General features: G+C 57.1%; 1 protein-coding gene across 4 annotated transcripts in view; it reads right to left on the reverse strand.

Moving 5' to 3' along the window:
* col5a1 (procollagen, type V, alpha 1) overlaps nucleotides 1–8,539 on the reverse strand; it is a 367,061-nt gene that overhangs the window by 327,737 nt on the left and 30,785 nt on the right. The gene's annotated exons all lie outside the window — the stretch shown is intronic.

Genomic DNA, 8,539 nt, shown 5'->3' on the forward strand with positions numbered 1-8,539 from the left:
GCGCACTCTGTCTCTCTCTCATGCGCACTCTCTCTCACGTGCACTCTCTCTCTCACGCGCACTCGCTCTCTCACGCGCACTCTCTCTCACGCGCACTCTCTCTCACGCGCACTCTCTCTTTCACATGCAATCTCTCTCTCTCACGCATACTCTCTCCCTCTCTCTCTCACGTGCCCTCTCTCCCTCTCTCTCTCACCTGCACTCTCTCTCTCATGCGCACTCTCTCACGCGCACTCTCACGCGCTCTCTTTCTCTCACTCTCACACGCACTCTCTCTCTCTCTCACGAGCACTCTCTCTCTCTCACGTGCACTCTCTCTCTCTCTCTCTCACACACTCTTTCTCTCTCTCACGCACTCTCTCAAATGCACTCTCTCTCTCTCTCACGGGCACTCTCTCTCTCTCTCACATGCACTCTCTCTCATGCGCACTCTCTCTCGCGCACTCTCTCTCTCTCACGCGCACTCTCTCACGCGCACTCTCGCTCTCTCACACGCACTCTCTCTCTCTCTCACGTGCACTCTCTCTCTCTCATGCGCACTCTCTCTCTCTCACGCGCACTCTCTCACGCGCACACTCTCTCTCACACGCACTCTCTCACACGCACTCTCTCTCTCACACGCACTCTCTCTCTCTCACGCGCACTCTCTCTCTCTCACGCGCACTCTCTCTCTCACGCGCACTCTTTCTCTCTCTCTCTCTCTCACGCGCACTCCCTCTCTCTCACGAGCACTCTCTCTCTCTCGTGCACTCTCTCTCTCTCTCTCTCACACACGCACTCTCTCTCTCTCACACGCTCTCTCTCTCTCTCACACGCTCTCTCTCTCTCACACGCACTCTCTCTCGCACGCGCTCTCTCTCTCTCTCGCACGCGCTCTCTCTCTCACACGCGCACTCTGTCTCTCACACGCACTCTCTCTCTCTCACGCGCACTCTCTCTCTCTCACGCGCACTCTCTCTCTCTCTCACGCATACTCTCTCCCTCTCTCTCACGCGCACTCTCTCTCTCTCACGCGCACTCTCTCTCTCTCACACCCACTCTCTCTCTCTCTCACATGCACTCTCTCTCTCTCACACGCACTCTCTCTCTCTCACACGCACTCTCTCTCACACGCGCACTCTCTCACGCGCACACTCTCTCTCTCACACGCACTCTCTCTCTCACACGCACTCTCTCTCTCTCACACGTACAATCTCTCTCTCACGCGCTCTCTCTCTCACGCGCACTCTTTCTCTCTCTCTCTCTCACGCGCACTCTCTCTCTCTCTCACGTGCACTCTCTCTCTCACGCGCACTCCCTCTCTCACGCGCACTCCCTCTCTCTCACGAGCACTCTCTCTCTCTCGTGCACTCTCTCTCTCTCACACACGCACTCTCTTTCTCTCACATGCTCTCTCTCTCTCTCACACGCACTCTCTCTCTCTCACACATGCTCTCTCTCTCTCACACGCTCTCTCTCTCTCTCACGCGCACTCTCTCTCACACGCACTCTCTCTCACGCGCACTCTCTCTCTCTCACACGCACTCTCTCTCTCACGCGCACTCTCTCTCTCATGCACACTCTCTCTCTCTCACGCACATTCTCTCTCTCTCACGTGCACTCTCTCTCACGCGCACTCTCTCTCTCACGCATACTCTCGCCCTCTCTCTCACGCGCACTCTCTCTCTCTCACCTGCACTCTCTCTCTCTCTCACGCACTCTCACGCGCACTCTCTCTCTCTCACGCACACTCTCTCTCTCTCACACCCACTCTCTCTCTCACCTGCACTCTCTCTCTCTCTCACGCGCACTCTCTCTCTCACGCGCACTCTCTCTCACGCGCACTCTCTCTCTCACGTGCATTCTCTCTGTCACACGCACTCTTTCTCTCACGCGCACTCTCTCTCTCTCACGTGCACTCTCACTCTATCTCTCTCATGCGCACTCTCTCTCTCACGCGCACTCTCACTCTATCTCTCTCACGCGCACTCTCTCTCTCACGCGCACTCTCTCTCTCTCACACGCAAACTCTCTCAATCTCTCTCACGTGCACTCTCTCTCCCTCACACGCACTCTCTCTCACGCGCACTCTCTCTCTCTCACGCGCCCTCTCTCTCTCACGTGCACTCTCACTCTATCTCTCTCACGTGCACTCTCTCTCTCACGTGCACTCTCTCTCTCACGTGCACACTCTCTCTCTCACGCGCACACTCTCTCTCTCACGCGCACACTCTCTCTCTCACGCGCACACTCTCTCTCTCACGCGCACTCTCTCTCTCACGCACTCTTTCTCTCTCTCATGCGCACTCTCTCTCTCTCACGAGCACTCTCTCTCTCTCACGAGCACTCTCTCTCTCTCATGCGCACTCCCTCTCTCTCACACGCACTCTCTCTCTCACACGCACTCTCTCTCACACGCGCACTCTCTCTCTCACACGCGCACTCTCTCTCTCACACGCGCACTCTCTCTCTCACGTGCACTCTCTCTCTCACGCACACTCTCTCTCACGCACACTCTCTCTCTCACGCACACTCTCTCTCTCACACGCACTCTCTCTCTCACACGCACTCTCTCTCTCACACGCGCACTCTGTCTCTCTGTCATGCGCACTCTCTCTCACTTGCACTCTCTCTCTCTCACGCGCACTCTCTCTCTCACGCGCACTCTCTCTCACGCGCACTCTCTCTTTCACATGCAATCTCTCTCTCTCACGCATACTCTCTCCCTCTCTCTCTCAAGTGCCCTCTCTCTCTCTCTCTCACCTGCACTCTCTCTCTCATGCGCACTCTCTCACGCGCACTCTCTCTCACGCGCTCTTTCTCTCTCTCTCACACGCACTCTCTCTCTCTCTCACGAGCACTCTCTCTCTCTCTCACGTGCACTCTCTCTCTCTCACACACTCTTTCTCTCTCTCACGCACTCTCTCAAATGCACTCTCTCTCTCTCACGGGCACTCTCTCTCTCTCTCTCACATGCACTCTCTCTCATGCGCACTCTCTCTCGCGCACTCTCTCTCTCTCACGCGCACTCTCTCTCACGCGCACTCTCGCTCTCTCACACGCACTCTCTCTCTCTCTCACGCGCACTCTCTCTCTCTCTGTCAAACACATTCTCTCTCTCTCTCTCATGCACACTCTCTCTCACGCACACTCTCTCTCACACGCGCACTCTCTCATGCGCACACTCTCTCTCTCACACGCACTCTCTCTCTCACACGCACTCTCTCTCTCTCTCACACGTACACTCTCTCTCTCACGCGCTCTCTCTCTCACGCGCACTCTTTCTCTCTCTCTCTCTCTCACGCGCACTCTCTCTCTCTCTCACGTGCACTCTCTCTCTCACGCGCACTCCCTCTCTCTCACGAGCACTCTCTCTCTCTCGTGCACTCTCTCTCTCTCTCACACATGCACTCTCTTTCTCTCACATGCTCTCTCTCTCTCTCACATGCACTCTCTCTCTCTCACACATGCTCTCTCTCTCTCACACGCTCTCTCTCTCTCTCATGCGCACTCTCTCTCTCTCTCACACGCACTCTCTCTCTCTCACGCGCACTCTCTCTCTCACGCGCACTCTCTCTCTCACACGCACTCTCTCTCTCTCACGTGCACTCTCTCTCTCATGCACACTCTCTCTCTCTCACGCACATTCTCTCTCTCTCACGCGCACTCTCTCTCTCTCTCACGCATACTCTCTCCCTCTCTCTCATGCGCACTCTCTCTCTCTCACCTGCACTCTCTCTCTCTCACGCAATCTCACGCGCACTCTCTCTCTCTCTCACGCGCACTCTCTCTCTCTCACACCCACTCTCTCTCTCTCACATGCACTGTCTCTCTCTCACACGCACTCTCTCTCACGTGCACTCTCTCTCTCACATGCACTCTCACTCTCTCACACGCACTATCTCTCTCTCTCACACGCACTCTCTCTCACACGTGCACTCTCTCTCTCACGCGCACTCTCTCACGCGCACTCTTTCTCTCTCTCTCACGCGCACTCTCTCTCTCACGCACACTCTCTCTCTCACGCACACTCTCTCTCACGCGCAATCTCTCTCTCACGCATACTCCCTCTCTCTCATGCGCAGTCTCTCTCTCTCTCACGCGCACTCTCTCTCTCGCTCTATGTCACGCGCATTCTCTCTCTCGCTCTCTCTCACGCGCACTCTCTCTCACGCGCACTCTCTCACGCGCACTCTCGCTCTCTCCCACGCGCACTCTCTCTCTCCCTCTCACGCGCACTCTCTCTCTCTCTCTCACACGCACTCTCTCTCACGCGCACACTCTCTCTCTCTCACGCGCACTCTCTCTCTCTCTCGCGTGCACTCTCTCTCTCTCTCGCGCGCACTCTCTCTCACGCGTTCTCTCTCTCTCTCTCACGCGCTCTCTCTCTCACTCTCTCACGTGCACTCTCTCTCTCATGCGCACACTCTCTCTCTCTCACACGCACTTTCTCTCTCTCTCTCACGCGCACTCTCTCTCACGTGCACTCTCTCTCTCTCATGTGCACTCTCTCTCTCTCATGTGCACTCTCTCTCTCATGTGCACTCTCTCTCTCTCACACACTCTCTCTCTCTCACACGCACACTCTCACGTGCACTCTCTCATGCGCACTCTCTCTCTCATGCGCGCTCTCTCTCTCTCTCACGCACTCTCTCTCTCTCTCTCTCTCACGCGCTCTCTCTCTCTCTCACGTGCACTCTCTCTCTCATGCGCACACTTTCTCTCTCTCACACGCACTTTCTCTCTCTCTCTCACGCACACTCTCTCTCTCTCACACGCACTCTCTCTCTCTCTCACGTGCACTCTCTCTCACACACACTCTCACGCGCACTCTCTCTCACGCGCACTCTCTCTCATGCGCGCTCTCTCTCTCACGCGCTCTCTCTCTCTCTCTCACGCGCTCTCTCTCTCACTCTCTCATATGCACTCTCTCATGCGCACACTCTCTCTCTCTCACACGCACTTTCTCTCTCTCACGCGCACTCTCTCTCTCTCACGTGCACACTCTTTCTCTCTCTCACCGGCATTCTCTCTCTCTCTCTCACGCGCACTCTCTCTCTCTCACGCGCACTCTCTCTCTCTCACACGCTCTCTCTCTCTCTCACGCGCTCTCTCTCTCTCTCTCACGCGCTCTCTCTCTCACTCTGTCACGTGCACTCTCTCTCTCTTTCTCACGCACACTCTCTCTCACACGCGCACTCTCTCACACGCGCACTCTCTCTCTCACGCGCACTCTCTCTCACGCGCACTCTCTCACGCGCACTCCCTCTCACATGCACTCCCTCTCACATGCACTCTCTCTCTCTGACGCACACTCTGTCTGATGCGCACTCTCTCTGATGCGCACTCTGTCTCTCTCTCTCTCATGCGCACTCTCTCTCTCTCACACGCAAACTCTCTCAATCTCTCTCACGTGCACTCTCTCTCTCTCACACGCACTCTCTCTCACGCGCACTCTCTCTCTCTCTCACGTGCACTCTCTCTCTCTCACACGCACTCTCTCTCACGCGCACTCTCTCTCTCTCTCACGTGCACTCTCTCTCTCTCACACGCACTCTCTCTCACGCGCACTCTCTCTCTCTCTCACGCGCACTCTCTCTCTCTCACGTGCACTCTCTCTCTCTCACGTGCACTCTCTCTCTCTCTCACGCGCACTCTCTCTCTCACGCACACTCTCCCTCACGTGCGCACTCTCTCTCACATGCGCACTCTCTCTCACGCGCACTCTCTCTCACGCGCACTCTCTCCCTCACTCGCACTCTCTCTCTCTATCTCTCACGCGCACTCTCTCTCTCTCACGCGCACTCTTTCTCCCTCTCTCTCACGCGCACTCTTTCTCTCACGCGCACTCTCTCTCTCTCACGCGCACTCTCTCTCTCTCACGCACACACTCTCTCTCTTTCTCACGCACACACTCTCTCTCTCTCTCACGCGCACTCTCTCTCTCTCAAGCGCACTCTCTCTCTCTCACGCGCACTCTCTCTCTCTTTCTCACGCACACTCACTCTCACACGCGCACTCTCTCACACGCGCACTCTTTCTCTCTCTCTCTCACGCACACTCTCTCTCTTTCTCACGCGCACTCTCTCTCTCTCACGCGCTCTCTCTCTCCCTCACGCGCACTCTCTCTCCCTCACGCGCACTCTCTCTCTCACACGCATTCTCTCTCTCTCTCACGCGCACTCTCTCGCTCTCACGCGCACTCTCTCGCTCTCACGCGCACTCTCTCGCTCTCACGCGCACTCTCTCACTCTCACGCGCACTCTCTCTCTCACACGCACACTCTCTCTCATGGACATTCTCTCTCTCTCTCTATCATGTGTACTCTCTCTCACGTGCACTTTCTCTCACTAACGCGCACTCTTTCTCTCTCTCTCACGCGCACTCCCTCTTTCTCACGCGCACTCTCGCTCTCGCACGCGCACTCTCTCTCACGCGCACTCTCTCTCTCACGTGCACTCTCTCTCTCCCTCACGCACACTCTCTCTCTCACACGTGCACTCTCTCTCACGCGCACTCTCTCTCTCTCACGTGCACTCACTCTCTCTCTCTCACGCGCGCTCTCTCTCTCTCTCACGCGCGCTCTCTCTCTTTCTCACGCGCACTCTCTCTCTTTCTCACGCGCGATCTCTCTCATGCGCGCTCTCTCTCTCACGCGCACTCTCTCTCTCACGCGCACTCTCTCTCTCACGCGCACTCTCTCACGCGCACTCTCTCTCACGGGTATTCTCTCTCTCTCATGCACACTCTCTCTCTCACGTGCACTCTCACGCGCACTCTCTCTCTCTCTCTCACGCGCACTCTCTCTCACGCGCACTCTCTCTCTCACGCGCACTCTCTCTCACGCGCACTCTCTCTCTCATGCACACTCTCTCTCTCATGCACTCTCTCTCTCTCACGCGCACTCTCTCTCTCTCACGCACACTCTCTCTCTCACGCGCACTCTCTCTCTCACGCGCACTCTCACGTGCACTCTCTCTCTCACGCGCACTCTCTCTCTCTCACGCGCACTCTCTCTCTCTCTATCTCTCAGGCGCACAGTCTCTCTCTCTCACGCGCACTCTCTCTCTCTCTCACGTGCACTCCCTCTCTCTCACGCGCACTCCCTCTCTCTCTCACGCGCACTCTCTCTCTCTCACGCGCACTCTCTCTCTCTCACGTGCACTCTCTCCCTCTCTCATGCGCTCTCTCTCTCACTCTCTCACGTGCACTCTCTCTCTCTCACGCGCACTCTCTCTCACGCGCACTCTCTCGCTCTCATGCGCACTCTCTCTCACGGGTATTCTCTCTCTCTCACGCGCACTCTCCCTCTCTCACGCGCGCTCTCTCTCTCTCACGCGCGCTCTCTCTCTCTCACGCGCGCTCTCTCTCTCTCTCACGCGCACTCTCTCTCTCTCTCACGCGCACTCTCTCTCTCTCTCACGCGCACTCTCTCTCACGGGTATATTCTCTCTCTCATGCACACTCTCTCTCTCACGCGCACTCTCACGCGCACTCTCTCTCTCTCACGCGCACTCTCTCTCTCACGCGCACTCTCTCCCTCACGCGCACTCTCTCTCTCTCTCACGCGCACTCTCTCTCACGGGTATTCTCTCTCTCTCATGCACACTCTCTCTCTCACGCGCACTCTCACGTGCACTCTCTCTCTCTCACACGCACTCTCTCTCTCTCACGCACACTCTCTCTCTCACGCGCACTCTCACGTGCACTCTCTCTCTCACGCGCACTCTCTCTCTCTCTCACGCGCACTCTCTCTCTCTCTCACGTGCACTCCCTCTCTCTCACGCGGACTCCCTCTCTCTCACGCGGACTCCCTCTCTCTCACGCGCACTCCCTCTCTCTCTCACGCGCACTCTCTCTCTCTCACGCGCACTCTCTCTCTCCCTCTCTCATGCGCTCTCTCTCTCACTCTCTCACGTGCACTCTTTCTCTCTCTCACGCGCACTCTCTCGCTCTCATGCGCACTCTCTCTCACGGGTATTCTCTCTCTCTCACGCGCACTCTCCCTCTCTCACGCGCACTCTCTTTCTCTCACGCGTGCTCTCTCTCTCTCTCACGCGCGCTCTCTCTCTCTCTCACGCGCGCTCTCTCTCTCTCTCACGCGCGCTCTCTCTCTCTCTCACGCGCGCTCTCTCTCTCTCACGCGCGCTCTCTCTCTCTCACGCGCACTCTCTCACGCGCACTCTCTCTCTCTCATGCGCACTCTCTCTCACGGGTATTCTCTCTCTCTCACGCGCACTCTCCCTCTCTCACGCGCACTCTCCCTCTCTCACGCGCGCTCTCCCTCTCTCACGCGCGCTCTCTCTCTCTCACGCGCGCTCTCTCTCTCTCACGCGCGCTCTCTCTCTCTCTCACGCGCGCTCTGTCTCTCTCTCACGCGCACTCTGTCTCTCTCTCACGCGCACTCTGTCTCTCGCTCCCTCTCACGTGCACTCTCTCGCTCTCTCTCACACGCACTCTCTCTCTCTCTCACACGCACTCTCTCTCTCTCACACGCACTCTCTCTCTCACACGCACTCTCTCTCTCTCACACGCACTCTCTCTCTCTCACGTGCACTCT

Source organism: Carcharodon carcharias, chromosome 8, assembly GCF_017639515.1.
Source record: "Carcharodon carcharias isolate sCarCar2 chromosome 8, sCarCar2.pri, whole genome shotgun sequence".
Lineage (NCBI taxonomy): Eukaryota > Metazoa > Chordata > Chondrichthyes > Lamniformes > Lamnidae > Carcharodon > Carcharodon carcharias.